The sequence below is a fragment of the Microtus oregoni genome, unplaced genomic scaffold (genome assembly GCF_018167655.1).
Source record: "Microtus oregoni isolate MIOR12 unplaced genomic scaffold, Mior012 000054F_ref0000373, whole genome shotgun sequence".
Classification (NCBI taxonomy): domain Eukaryota; kingdom Metazoa; phylum Chordata; class Mammalia; order Rodentia; family Cricetidae; genus Microtus; species Microtus oregoni.
The window spans coordinates 83,524-98,547 of NW_024543830.1; positions in this window are offsets into that span (position 1 = coordinate 83,524).

Genomic DNA, 15,024 nt, shown 5'->3' on the forward strand with positions numbered 1-15,024 from the left:
TCAACTCCTTGCAATCCAGAATTCCTCGCTCATCTCCCTCCTTCTGCCCTTCAACTGGACCTTGGGAGCTCAGTCCGTTGCTCTGATGAGGGTCTCTGTCTCTATCTCCATACATAGCCGGACGAAGATTCTATGGTGATATTAGAGATAAACATCAGTGTGATAGTGGGGCAAGGCCAGTTCAGGCACCTTCTGTGCTGCTGCCCAAGGACCTAGCTGGGTACATCTCCGTGGACAACTGGAATCCCCTCAAGAGCCAAGTCTCTTGTCAACCCTAAAATGGCTTTCATTTTCTTTTAGTCATGATTTCCTCCAAATTGTAGGTTCCAAACTTTAGCTGCTACAATAATGCAGCCTAGTTCAATATTTTTATTTCTATTTAATCCATGATGTGTAATGTATTCAGATGAAATCTTTAACAACCTTTCTTAGGGTTTCTGTTTTTCTTATCTTCAGTAGATGAACACATCCATCCTGTAGCTACTTGGTGATGTCTAATCCTCCCACTGGCATCTTCATTGATGTGGAAGCTTAGGAACAGATGCTTCTAACACTTGGTTCATCACATGGGAACCTGAACCAGAATGAGGTATGTGTTCACATGACCCTGAGAGATCTTTCACTGTCTCACTGCTTTGATTTTAGTCTCCTCCTCCGTTGTTCCAAAAGGCTTATCAACTGGAAGATGTCAAGACACAATCCTTGGTTTCCCCGATGGTAATTAAGAATGGCTCACCTCAGGATTCTAGGGTGATGTGGCTGAGATGCCAGCTAGTCCAGACTTCTGTCCCGGTGCATGGCAACACCCAGTCTCTGGGCTTACCTCCTGTACATAGGTGTGCATGCGTGTCATGCTAGCTGGAAAAGACTAGAGTCAGCCTTGAGAGTGAGCTCAGGAGACTTAGGCCTCAAGACAATATAAAATGGTTGACATTTCAGTTATCAGATATTTCTCTTTATAATGCCATTTTTCCATATCATGGAATATAAGAGAACACTGAAAGCTCTAAAAGGAATTCAAATAAGAAATGTTCTTTTCTCTGCACCACAGAAGCCATAAATCAAGAGAATTCGGTGGTTTTTTGAGATGTTTGTTCTTTACTGCCTGTTTAACAATCACAAATGATAAATCAATATACTCAAAGTATAAAATCTATAAATCACTCAATTTTAATTAACATATTCTGAAATAATGCTATTGGATTATTGCTTGTGGTATTAAATATATTGGTGATATGTAATAAAACTATTAAAATCTCTCATTATTTGAAGAACTCTTCAAACAGTGATAAAACATTACAGAAACAGTAATGCTTATCCCATCTCTCTCACTCACTCTCTCTCCTCCTGTGTGTATGTGCATATGCGTGTGTGTTTATGAATAGTCCAGGCGTCAGCTTTGATTGGTTTACTTCAGTATTCTACTGTCATCAATAGATGGGTCATAAAAGCTAAGACTAAGCAATGAAGCTACAAAGGAAAGCTTCACACTAGGTCAAGCTGATTCAACACACATGGTCAAAACAACATCACCAGATGCAAAGTATTGTTTGTTCTCTGTAGCCATGAGAGCTGTCCTAAAATATAACATACTTTGACTTTAAGAATATCTTAAATGTGAAAGAATTAAAATAATTTTGCTTTACCAGACTAGAAATCAAGTGTAACCACAAAATAAAAAAAACACATAAAAACAATTGAGCCTAAACAATAAACTCTTGAATGACGAGTGTGTGATAGAAAATTTAGGAAGGAAATTTTCTTAATTTGTAAAATCAAATAAAAACAAATACAAATACAACAAAGGGGTTTGTTTTCTTAGCTTTTTTATTGATTTTTATTGAGCACTACCTTTTCCTCTGCTCCCCTCTCTGATTCTGCCCTCTCTTTCCACACTCCCCCAATGTCCTGTGCTCCCAATTTACTCAGGAGATCTTGTCTTTTGCTACTTCCCATGTAGATTAGATCTATGTGTATCTCTCTTAGGGTCCTCATTGTTGTCTAAGTTCTCTGGGATTGTGATTATAGGCTGGTTTTCTTTACTTTATATTTAATAACCACTTATGAGTGAGTACATGTGATAATTGTTTTTCTGTGTCTCGGTTACTTCACTCAAAATGAAGTTTTCTAACTGCACGTGGCGCAATCGGTTAGCCCACGATACTTACATGACAGTGTAGGCAGAACTCTCAGTTTTAATTGAAAACAATTCTTTTCATAGAATATATTCTGATCAGGTTCCCTCCTCCTTTGTATACTCCCAGATACTCCTCACCTCCTTCAAATCTATGACTTCTTTCTCTCTCTCTTTAGAAAGAAATCAGGCAAGTGAAAAACAAACAAAACAGAATAAACAAGGCAGGGGAGAAGAGGAGGGAACCGGAGGGAACGGAAACCGTATCATTATGTAAAATAAACAAAATCAAATACAATAAATTTAAAAATATAAAAAGAAAACACACTAGAAACATATATATGTGGAGCCAACAACATTTGTTCAAATGTAAAATTCCTATAAACACAAAATCAGAAACCATAATATATAAATAAAAGATCATTAGCATTTAAAAAATGTTCAGCTAAAACATTATGAGACAAAAGTATCCAAAATACCACTGAGTTCATTGCTGGTTATCTGATGCTGCATGCAGCCTGCCCTTAAGTCTGGTTTTTACATCCAGTGAGATACCTAGGAGAAAGCCTAGTTCTTCCCGTGCTGGCACTTGAAGCTTGGAGATGGCTTCTGGAACAAGGACGGGGGGCTCTGTCTGTTAGGTCCAAAGTGTCCCATCCCTCACAACGGGAGTGCTGGTGACAATATCCTGAACAGAAGGACCCTCACCAGGTAGAAGAATTCTTATTGGATGACCAGAAGTCAAATTCAGTTTTACTTGTAATCTGATAAAGCACATTTCTGTTTACCATAAACCTCATTCCTTCTATCCCCAAAGATCAGCAGCTTCAGGCAAGGGCATCTAATTGTTGGCCAATCCACATCCACACATGGTTGTACTTTCTTCCTGCTTCACAGGGATGCTTCTTCTGCTGGCGCTGGTGTTTGCAGACTGTAGAGACAACAACACTCTGGATCACACTCCTCAGACCTTATCAGAACAACAATTTTGTGCCATCGACACAAAATTCATGCAGTGCATCACAGCTGATCAAAGTTCAGAGAAGAAGTATCTGCATATTATCAGTCAACAATGAGACATCTGTGTCACACCCTTCCCAAGACTCAAGGACCATTACAGAGGGGGTTGTGATAAGATTGTCACAGTCAGAGGTCAGGCAGGGACAAAGCAAAGCCTTGTCGACAGGCTCATTCATAACAACCACAGTAGATTGTGGCTGTCTGCAAGCTGAGTTGATGTAGACAGTTTTGACTTCAGGTTTCAAAGATCCAGTTTTCTGCACATCCGTGGCCACTCCCAGGCTGTCTTGCTCCAGAGGATGTCTCCACACTCAGGAGTCTATGAGCAGAGCAGAATTTCGTGTTAGTAAACAAAACCAAGAAGAGAATTTGAATTTGGAAGAAGACATAAAAAGATGTCTTATAGGTCTTAGTGCGATGAAAAGGGGTGAATATCATCAAAGTGCAAGACATACACGTAAGAAAATTAATGAATTAATAAATATTTTATTACAACATTGAAAATAGAGCACATTGAAAAATAGTTTACCATAGTGGTTGGTATGACTTCATAAATACTAAGATGCTTGAGCAATTACTAAGCATTAAATGAAACAGAGTGTACGGATAGACTTAGACAGGATTGTGAAAATCTTCCCCACTGGTGGCAAAATGACACACCAAACTCAAACATCATTCATGATTAAGGCGCTGAGGAACCTGGGTGTTGGTGGTGCACACCTTTAATCCCAGCACTCGGGAGGCAGGGACAAGTGGGTCTTTATGATTTCAAAGCCAGCCTGGTCTACAAAGTGAGTTCCAGAACAGATCCCAAAGCTACAGAGAAATCTTGTTTTGGAAAAAAAAAAAAAAAAAAAAAAAAAAAAAAAGTTCTGAGGAAATTAGAAAGGGAAAAGATACCTCAACTATTTTCTGGGTGAGGTAAATGTCAAGCGACTTCCTTTATAATGTATACCATGACAAGAGTGTACACTTCCTTCACTCTCAAATCTCAGCTAGAGGTTTGGTAGAGAAAGACAGAAGATAAATTGTCTGTTTGAAGACTATAGTATCCCATATGTAAAACACCCTAATTTTTTTTCTTTTTTTTTTTATTGAGAAAAGGAAAAAAAAGTATCCGCCTCCTCCCAGCCTCCCATTTCCCTCCCCCTCCTCCCACCCTTCTCCCCCTCCCACAAACTCCTCTCCCCCTCACTCTCCAGTCCATAGAGCAGTCAGGGTTCCCTGCCCTGTGGAAAATCCAAGGTCCGCCCCCTTCTGTCCATGTCTAGGAAGGTGAACAACCAAACTGGCTAGGCTCCCACAAAGCCAGAACATGAAGTAGGGTCAAAACCCCGTGCCATTGTTCTTGGCTTCTCATCAGCCCTCATTGTTTGCCATGTTCAGAGAGTCCGGTTTTATCCCATGCTTTTTCAGTCACAGTCCAGCTGGCCTTGGTGAGCTCCCACTAGATCAGCCCCCTTGTCTCAGTGGTTGGGTGCGCCCCTCATGGTCCCGACTTCCTTGCTCATCTTCTCCCTCCTTCCGCTCCTCATTGGGACCTTGGGAGCTCAGACCAGTGCTCCAGTGTGGGTCTCTGTCTCTATCTCCATCCATCACCAGATGAAGGTTCTATGGTGGTATGCAAGATATTCGTCAGTATTGCTATAGGATAGCAATTTCAGGTTGCCTATCCTCAGCTGCCCAAGGGACTAACTGGGGACATTACCATGGGCTCCTGAGAGCCACTCTAGGGTCAAGTCTCTTGCCAACCCTAAAGTGGCTCCCTTAACTAAGACTTGTGGTTCCGTGCTCCCCTGTCCAACCTTCCTTTATCCCAATCCTCCTGTTTTCCCAAGGCCCGACCTCCTTCCCTTCTAACTTTTCTCTCCCCATCTCCCCTTACCCCCATCCCACCCCACCCCCAAGATCCCAATTTTCTCCCCGGCAATTTTGTCTACTTCCCTTAGCCAAGAGGATAACTATATGTTTTTCCTTGGGTTCACCTTCTTATTTAGTTTCTTTAGGTTCACCAATTGTAGTCTCCGTGACCCTTATTTATGGCTAGAAACCAATTATGAGTGAGTACATCCCATTTTCATCTTTTTGGGTCTGGGATACCTCACTCAGGATAGTGTTTTCTATTTCCATCCATTTGCATGCAAAATTCGAGAAGTCATTGTTTTTTACCGCAGCGTAGTACTCTAATGTGTATATATTCCATACTTTCTTAATCCATTCTTCCATTGAAGGGCATCTAGGTTGTTTCCAGGTTCTGGCTATTACAAATAATACAAATAAGAAAGAAATTGAAGAGGATACCAGAAAATGGAAGGATCTCCCTTGCTCTTAAATTGGGAGGATCAACATAGTAAAAATGGCAATTCTACCAAAGGCAATTTATACATTCAATGCAATCCCCATCAAGGTCCCATCAAAATTCTTCACAGATCTGGAGAGGACAATAATCAACTTTATATGGAAAAACAAAAAACCCAGGATAGCCAAAACAATCCTATACAATAAAGGATCTTCTGGAGGCATTACCATCCCTGACTTCAAACTCTATTACAGAGATACAGTAATGAAAACAGTGTGGTACTGGCATAAAAACAGAGAAGTCGACCAATGGAATCATATAGAAGACTCGGATTTTAACCCACAAACCTATGAACACCTCATTTTCGATAAAGGAGCTAAAAGTATACAATGGAAGAAAGAAAGCATCTTCAACAAATGGTGCTGGCACAACTGGATGTCAACCTGTAGAAGAATGAAAATAGACCCATATCTATCACCATGCACAAAACTCAAGTCCAAATGGATCAAAGACCTCAATATCAGCCCGAACACACTGAACCTGATAGAAGAGAAAGGGGGAAGTACCCTACAACAGATGGGCACAGGAGATCGCTTCCTATGTATAACCCCAGCAGCACAGACATTAAGGGCAACATTGAATAAATGGGACCTACTAAAACTGAGAAGCTTCTGTAAAGCAAAGGACACTGTCACTAAGACACAAAGGCAACCTACTGACTGGGAGAAGATCTTCACCAACCCCGCAACAGACAAAGGTCTGATCTCCAAAATATATAGAGAACTCAAGAAACTAGACTTTAAAATGCTAATTAACCCAATTAAAAAATGGGGCACTGAACTGAACAGAGAATTCTCAACAGAAGAAGTTCAAATGGCCAAACGCCCTAATTTTTAACTGGAATAAATTTCCATACAATGTTCAACAAAGTGATATTGTACAAAACTATATTCCAAGTTCAGTGACATCTCTGTAAGCCAACACTGTAATTTTTAACAGAGAAACCGGAAAGAGCCATGTTCATGGAATCTTAAAAAGAAAATAAAGAAAGAAAACCTTGGAAAAAATAGGAGCAAGGAAGTATAAGAGTTCTTCAATGAAAGCTTCCTAAAACGAAAGAAAATGTGGTGTGCATAATCAATGGAATTGTATTGAGTCCTAATAAAAAGTTAAGTCACTTACAGTTGAATATATGAGCACAGCCATAGCATTATGGAAGGAAAAATATTGCACATTTTCTATCATTTATGGAGTTTAGATTGAAATACCTGTGCACGTGTAGGAATGTGTAATGTGTATTATATGCTTCTAAACTGAAATCTTCTATCAGTTCAATGGTGCTTCCTATAACATATAATTAATTTTATTGAAATTATGTTCAGTCGCAGTTTCATTTGTATGTTGTAGGAGGACTATTCTCTTTTATAAATTGCTCAAATAGCAAATGGCAAGTTCTCACAATATTCACAGCGTGTACATTATTACTCTTTATGGCATATAACTCTAAATGATAGTGGAAGGGTAGTTCAACTTTTCATTTATATAATGAATTTCATTGTGTTTAAATTATGTATAACACTGTGATTTAAATGTTTTAGGACATTTTTAAATGTTATTACACATGTGTACGTAAACTTAAAACAGAAGGCTGAAGGACGAAAGACTGCATTTGGGTGCCGCTTGAGTGTGAAGTGACACTGGGAAAATGACAACAAAGCCTGTTTCCTGCTAAGGATGGGGGAGGGGGCAGAGTTAGAGACCTGAGGGTGTCCACAGTTCAGTGAAACCATTGTCTTAGTGCAACTGCACTGACTTGATCTGAAAACAAATCACAGAAGATGGAGCAGGCACAGGCAAAGATTGCTCTTGAGTGCTGATCTCTTCAATGTAAAGATTTCAGCAGCCCCCAGCAGAAGGGAAGGAGGGAGACCATTGCAGTGGTCAGCAGTGCGGAAGTTCCCACATTGTTACAACTCAGCTACAGCAGCAAAATGAAGGGATGGAAACTATGCTAATCTTTACAATTCTAGTTAAAATTTTGTCTAAAAAAGAGTACTAATAGCTAATGTTGAAGAAAAGTGGTCAGTGTCTTGTTTGTTCTGCTTTAATCGCAGGGTTTATCCTTGTCCTTCCAGTGAGTGCCTCATAGGGAACATTCTCCTTCAATTCCATCGATCTGGGTTTGTCTCCAAGTTTTATAATTGTGAAGAGTGACTGCCATTTTTAAGTTATCAACCCCCCCCCCCAAAAAAAAACCAAAAATCAGTCCTTACAGATACAGCTGAACTGCTGGTACAAAGTTATAGATGCACATACGCGTCTAACAGGGTACAAAAACTCAGAGTGTCACTCTCTGTCAGCAGAAAAAGATGACTGTTGTTTGCAGGGCCGCTTGCTGGTTCCTAGCTGCTTAGCCCGGAAACAATCACACAGAAACCATATTATTTAAATCACTGCTTGGCCCATTAGCTCTAGCTTCTTATTGACTAACTCTTACATATTAATTTAATCTATCTCCATTCATCTGTGCATTGCCACATGGCTGTGGCTTACTGGCTAAAGTTCCAGCATTTGTCTCTGGCGAGGTTACACGACTTTTCTCTGACTCTGCTGTTCTTTCTCCCAGAGTTCAGTTTAGTTTTCCCGGCCTAGCAAAGTTCTGTGCTGCTATAGGTCCAAAGCAGTTTCTTTATTCATTAATGGTAATCACATCTTACAGAGGAAAAGCCTACACCAGATGACTAAGGCATGGGATGAGGACGATGCTGAGAAATGAACAAGAGTCTTCTCAGGACTGGTGGCCCAAGCTTTTTTATTTGTAACAAAGAGGCAAAGGGGCACTGTTATCTGGTGAGTGGAATACAAAACCTTTCACAGATGTCAGCATCTCAGAGCAAAATCCAAGGAGAGAAACCAGAGGAGAGGGAAGCAGGTCTGGACCAGCCTGCTAAGCATGGCTTCCTCCTGCAACACCTAATGAAGTCTTCTTCAGCTTTAGCAACAACCACCAGACTGTTGGCTGCTGCCACCACTGCTACCACAGCATCCACTGCCGCCACCACTGCTACAGCACCCAGAGCTCTGGTGTCTGCGACGGAAAGATCTGCGGGGCCTGTGGTGGCTCAGGCAGCAGCCACCACCGCCAGAGCTGCAGCAGCCCCCGGAGCTTGAACCACAGCAGCCCCCGGAACTGGAACCACAGCAGCCCCCAGAACCCAGACTGCAGCAGGAAGAGACAGGAGGGCATTTAGGAGGACACTTTGGGGGACACTTTGGGGTCTGGCACTTGGGAGGACACTTGGGAGGGGGCTGGCACTGCTGCTGGCTCTGCTGGCAGGACATCTCAGCCTGTGGGTGTTCAGGAGCTGCAAGAGAATCACAAACATGTCAGACACTGTGGACACTTGAACCATTCTGGCCACATAGAAATTTCACTGGTCAGCATCAAATAATTTCTACAGTTATTTTATTTTGCTTATAAAATATTCAATCTGTCACATTGTGTTCATTATGAATTCAGAACCTCAGACAACCATGTAAGTGAGATACTAATTGTCAAGTTGTATCCAGCATGCTAAATGAACAACTAAAGATAATGGCAAAATGTCTGCCTTTCTTAGTACTCCTGGATGTGCCAGTATACGGGTTATTTCACGGAACAGTGACTGTAAAAGGAAAGAGCAGACAGGACTTGAAGATGACTTTAGTTTAAGGTCAATATTTCAATACACCTTCTATGTCACTGAGGGAGTAAGCTCAGCCCCTGAAAGAGAAAACTGTAAGCCCTCTCAGAGATACCATGGGAGTACAAATCCCTGCTTTGAAAGTTCAGAGGTATCCAAATCATCACCTTCTTAGGCTAAGGGAGGCAAGGTGTTATCCTGTTGTGAGCAGATCCCAGAACCAGGACTTTCTTTCTTCCCCAAGTAAAAGTGAGACCCTGTTGTCCTTTCCTGACTCCAGTTCTTCTTCAGGAGTTAGGGGAAATTTTCTTCACAGGCCCTTTCTCCCCCTCCCCGTGCCTGCCCAGATGCACAGTTCTCTGTGCTCAATGTCTTATCCTGACGGTTCCTGAAGATACTTTGTTCTCTCCAGAGCCAGAAGGTCCCTACTGTTTCTCATGTCTCTCAAAATCAAGGCTGTGGCTTCTGTGTGTCCATGTCCCCATTTCCTCACCCCTCACTCTTCACCATGTTTTATGATCTATCAATATGGCCTCGGGGGGGGGGGGGGGGAGAGGAGACCCTTCTGAGGCTCCTCTCCAGGTCTAGTCTGGCAACCCCTTGGGAAAAGTCTCTGCTCTTGCCTCCCATGGTCACTTACCAAGAAGACAGGCAGCTCACGATCTGTGAGTATCTCAGGAGATGAGTGATGGAAGTGTCCTGTCCCTCAGCCCTTTTATTCTGATCGTGAGCTCTGCCTCAGCGCACAGTGTCTGGACATGGGATGCTCTGCCTCCTACCCCTACATGGTCATGTGACTGGTGATGACTAGATGTTCCTCACTAGCCTTACTCATATGTAAATTCATAGTTCTAGTTGCTGCCTCTTTCTTAGATCATGGCTTACGAGTAAGGAGAGGAAGTGGATTCTTGGATCCTTAAACTTGGCATACCAGCAGAGTAACCAGTCATTTCTCCATCTTCTTCCATTTCCCTCTGGTTCTTAATGTGATATTTACAACCTGTAGCCCAAGTGTGTGTGTGTGTGTGTGTGTGTGTGTGTGTGTGTGTGTGTGTGATGTGTATTTATAACGTATATATGTATGTATATATTGTTGTGCCCAAAGTCCAAAAGACCACCAAGAAACCTGATTTGATGCAAAAGCAAAGACACTTTAATGCAAGTTAACTTGGGCCTCTCCATCAGTCTGAAGTGACAGCAACAGAGTAGGAGAGACCTCAAACAGCACAGGACATGGGCTTTTATAGTGCCTAGTCAAGAGGGAACTGGGGGATTCCAAAATTGCATAGTTACAGATTTGGAATTGGCTCAAACCCTTGTTAGGAGTATCTGGACTGAGCTGATTGACTATCTTGGATCTGGGGAACTGCAATTTTTTAGTCTCAGCATGAGGACACCTAGAGTTGTTAGTTTCTGATTGTCCTCTCTCTGTGGGGGATTGTTTATGGTTCTTTCTATAACTACGGCTAAGGTCAGGGTCAGTCAGGGGCACTGAATCCAGCTCAGGTCTTTGTGCTATGGCTGTGGTTCTGCTGAGGCCTGGTTCTCTTACATGTAACAAAAATTACTGAAAAAAGAAGTCATCGATTTGAATGAGAGTTACATAGGGTTACATAGGAGACTTTGGAAGGAGGAAAGGGAAAGGAAAATTATGTAATTATATATACTCTCAAAAGTAAAGAAATAATACAAAGGAATCAGTCCTTAATAATTCACAACAATGTGTCTGTGTTGTTGTTAAACCTCTGTGTTCTTTCTCTGCCTCTTAATTTTCATTGGTTTTCTCCATGTGCACAGGTTGCACATGAAGCTACTTTGAACTTGTGCTTTTTTTGACCTTTAATCGAAACAGTCTGTGTTCATTATAGAATGGCATGGTTGTAGAGAATCATACTTTAACAGTACTCGAAAAGAAAAAAATCAGTGAAGTATAGACAAAGGAAATTCAGTTCTCCATGAATGCTGGTTGACTCTGGAATTGCCAACATTTTGAGAACAAAATGAAGCAGGGTAACTTGAGAAGGATTAGCTCGAGTGAAATGTGTTAGAGATACATGGATATTTCTAAACATGTGTAGAGAGTCTGCATAGAGAGATGCATACCTCTCTATCTTCTACCATTTATCTATTTATCATCTGTCTACTACCTTCCTTTTCTAAATGCATCTACTCTTTACACATATCAAAAATCCTATGTCAATCAGCTGTCTTGCCCTGTCACTCCCCTCCTCGCCTTTTGAACTAGATTCTTGTAAACTGAGACTGCTCTTTTTTTCCCAGACCCGAATAATCACACAAAAACTGTATTAATTACAATACTGTTTGCCCTATTAGCTCAGGCTTCTTATTAACTAACTCTTAACTCTTAAATTAACCCATTTCTATTAATCTATGTGCTGTGTCCTGCTGGTAAGTTTCCAGTGTCTTTCTCCTTCAGCAGCTGCATGGCATCTCCCTGATTCTGCCTTCTTTCCTCCTCTATTTCTGCTCAGATTTCCTGACTTACTATATTCTGCCCTGCCATAGGCCAAAGAAGGTACTTTATTAAACAACAGTAATAAAACATATTCACAGCATACAGAGGGGAATCCCACATAGATTCTCAATGAACAGGAGCATGAAGATTTGGCAAGATTAACTAGTAAGCAAGTCTCATGGGTCCTCCTGCCTCTGACTCCCCAATGCTAGGGTTATAGGCAAGCAACATCATGCCCTGCTTTTTACATAGGAACCAGAAACCCAAAATTAGATTGTCCCATTTTCACAGCACTTAACCAACAGAGCCACCCCTCTTAGGACACAATTTTTCTCTAAACCCCAAAGTACCCACATTTCAATGGATTTTTTATTTTTCTTCATAACATAGGTATAAGAAATTTGTCACCAAAAACAAAAGGCTATCACCTTGACAACAATCTATATTTTCCATTACACAAATAATCTACCTATTAAGCCACCTCTACTCCTGTCCCAACCTGTTTTATATCTCGTCTCGGTTCCTGTACCTATTATTCCTTTGGTGTCTTTTCTGAAAACTTAAACCAAAAAGATTTAATGGTGACAAATTACATCAGATTGATTGCTATCACGAAATAAATCAGAATTTAAAATTAAAAAAAAATCCTATGGTCAAAATATGGCACCCAAATCTCCTTTGTCGAGCAGTAGTTCAATGCAACATCAGACCCAATTTTAAAAAGCCTTAAACAGTTCTAATGAATACTAAGTTGCTAACAAAGACTTGTTGAGGACTGCATCCCACATATAACAGATAGATAGGCTTTTGTGGTACCTCTTCCTGGTCCATTTCCACCTGCTCTCAACACCATTCTTAGGTCAATGATGTTATTTTTGGTACTTTGGTTATGATTTTCCCTTAAACGTATGCCACATACTTTAACTGCCAGGGTAATGCAGCTGGGTTCCACTTTTGTTCTTTTAATTCATCATGTTTAATGCAGTTATCATTCATTCATTGGCAACATTTGTTAGGGGCTGTATGTTTCTTATCTTCAGTAGTTGAACACAGTACTATGTATGCAGTAGTGGTTTTATGCTGTCTAAGCCTCTCACTAACATCATCATTGATGTCTCAATGTATAGAGAGCTATTCCTTATGACTCAGGTCACCTCATAGGTGACCTACTGAGACAGACTGAGGCACGTGTTTCCAAACTGTGGTGACAGACCTGCCAATGTCACACCTGAACTGACGTTTGCTCTCCATTCAGGTAACAGGGAGAGACCAGGAATTGGTACCTGGCTTCCACAATGACAGCTCTGCTCAGCTCGGCTCTTGACTTCTAAGGCAACTGCCATGAGATGTATCTGGTCCAAACCTGTGCCTCTGTACATGACAACACCCAGGTCCTCAGCTGACACGCATGGGTATAGGTATGTAATGTGTGAGTAGCATGCTCTCTGAAAGAAGACTGGGGCCCTGTGGACTTGGCTTTATTTTATATTAACATCTTGACTAGCAGTTGTCACACTCAGGGTTTTCAGCTATCAAGGTGTTTCCTAAAAGGAAAACAAAGGCAAATTTTCCTTGTCATATTGAATATAGGTGAAGAACGACAGCTCTATGCAAGAAGCAATTCAAATGAAAAGTGTTCTTCTTTCAAGGAAATACAATAGAGATTTTTATTGTTTTGTTAAACTACTTAACAATTACAAATTATGAAACAATGCTCTTACAAGTAAATTCAGGGTTTTTTTTTAAACTTTTTTTTAATTGAGAAAAGGAGAAAAAAAAACAAGTTTCCACCTCCTCCCAGCCTCCCATTTCCCTCCCCCTCCTCCCACCCTTCTCCCCCTCCCCCCACTCCTCTCTCCCTCCCTCTCCAGTCCAAAGAGCAGTCAGGGTTCCCTGCCCTGTGGTAAGTCCTAGGTCCTCCCCCCTCCGTCCATTTCTAGGAAGGTGAACATCCAAACTGGCTAGGCTCCCACAAAGCCAGCACATTAAGTAGGTTCAAAACCCCGTGCCATTGTCCTTTTAAGCTCTTTTTATATTTTGTATATTTCCCTTCTATCAGATGTGTGGTTGGTAAAAAAAATCTTTTCTCATTCTGTAGGCTGCCACTTCATCGAAGTAATGGTGTCATTTGCCCTGCAGAAGCTATTCAGCTGATTGCTGAGTTGATCAACCCATCAGCTCTCCTTCATTCTAAACACCAGGGTGAGTTCTCCTGTGCCACAACTGTGACATCTGCTGGCCAATCAAGATTATTACACCAACAACAATTTTCTGAACATTGTAATGGAGATAAATTAGTTTGATAAATAAATAAATTTGAATTTGTAAACCAACCCCAAGATAATTTCAGATAATATCATCATCCAGGAATTTAACAACCTGTTTGTTTCTACTACGGTTGAAATTCTGTAAGAGCTATATGACCTACATGGTATATATATTTTTATGGTTATGGTAGCTTTTAGTTTTGTTCTTCATTTTATATCCTTAGAGAAATGGTTTAATAGGAGAGTCAAGAATGAGCAATTTTAGGAATGGTACAGTCTTTATCTGAAAGTAGTCATACTATTGAAAATGATAACCTTAATTTGACAGGCAAAATTCAATTCAGGTCAATGGGTTATAAAACTTTACAAAGTGGTACTGAGACATTTTTGTGAAAGGATTCAAACTGTTGAAATTGCCAATCAAAATCTGTAGGGTTAAGCCAGCCCCTTTAGGGGGCGGGTTTGCCTCGGGCGAATGCGTATGAATAAATCGGGCGCGCGGGAGGTGGCTCCTCCCTTTTCCTGCCTCCTGTGAAAATGGCTGCACAGGAACCTCGGTTCTGTAAGTTAATTTAAACATTAAAGCTGTATATATTCTTTAATATCAGCCTTGCATTTATTTACCCCGGTACAAAAATCTGTTAAAAAGTTATGATAAAATAGTAGATAGAACATCTCTCCAGGAAGAGAATCTACAAACCATCCAAATAATATCTAAGGATGAGAAGATGTCATTAATGGAAAAATTTAAAATCTTGGAATCACATGTGCAGAATGAGAACCAAAAATTAATTGATTTCAAAAAAATCATTAGAAATATTCACAGGCCAAGAGATTAAAGATTTACAAAAGACAGTGTTAAAAAGATTTCAATCAATCAAGGAACTTGTCAGAACTGATAAGCAAGGAGAGAAGGTACAGGCAAAGAATTTAGCATTGCTAGTACCTCTCAGAGTTAGAGATACTGACCAAGAGTTTTAGCTACTTATCCTGTTATTACCTCTGAAAAGCCAGCAAATATTCAATGCCCAAATGGATACACCAAATATAAATGGAAACCTATAAGGTATAAAAGATCTAAAAGATATTAAGAAAGTAATAGTATCTTATCACATGCATTCACTATTTGTTAGGGAATTAGTAAA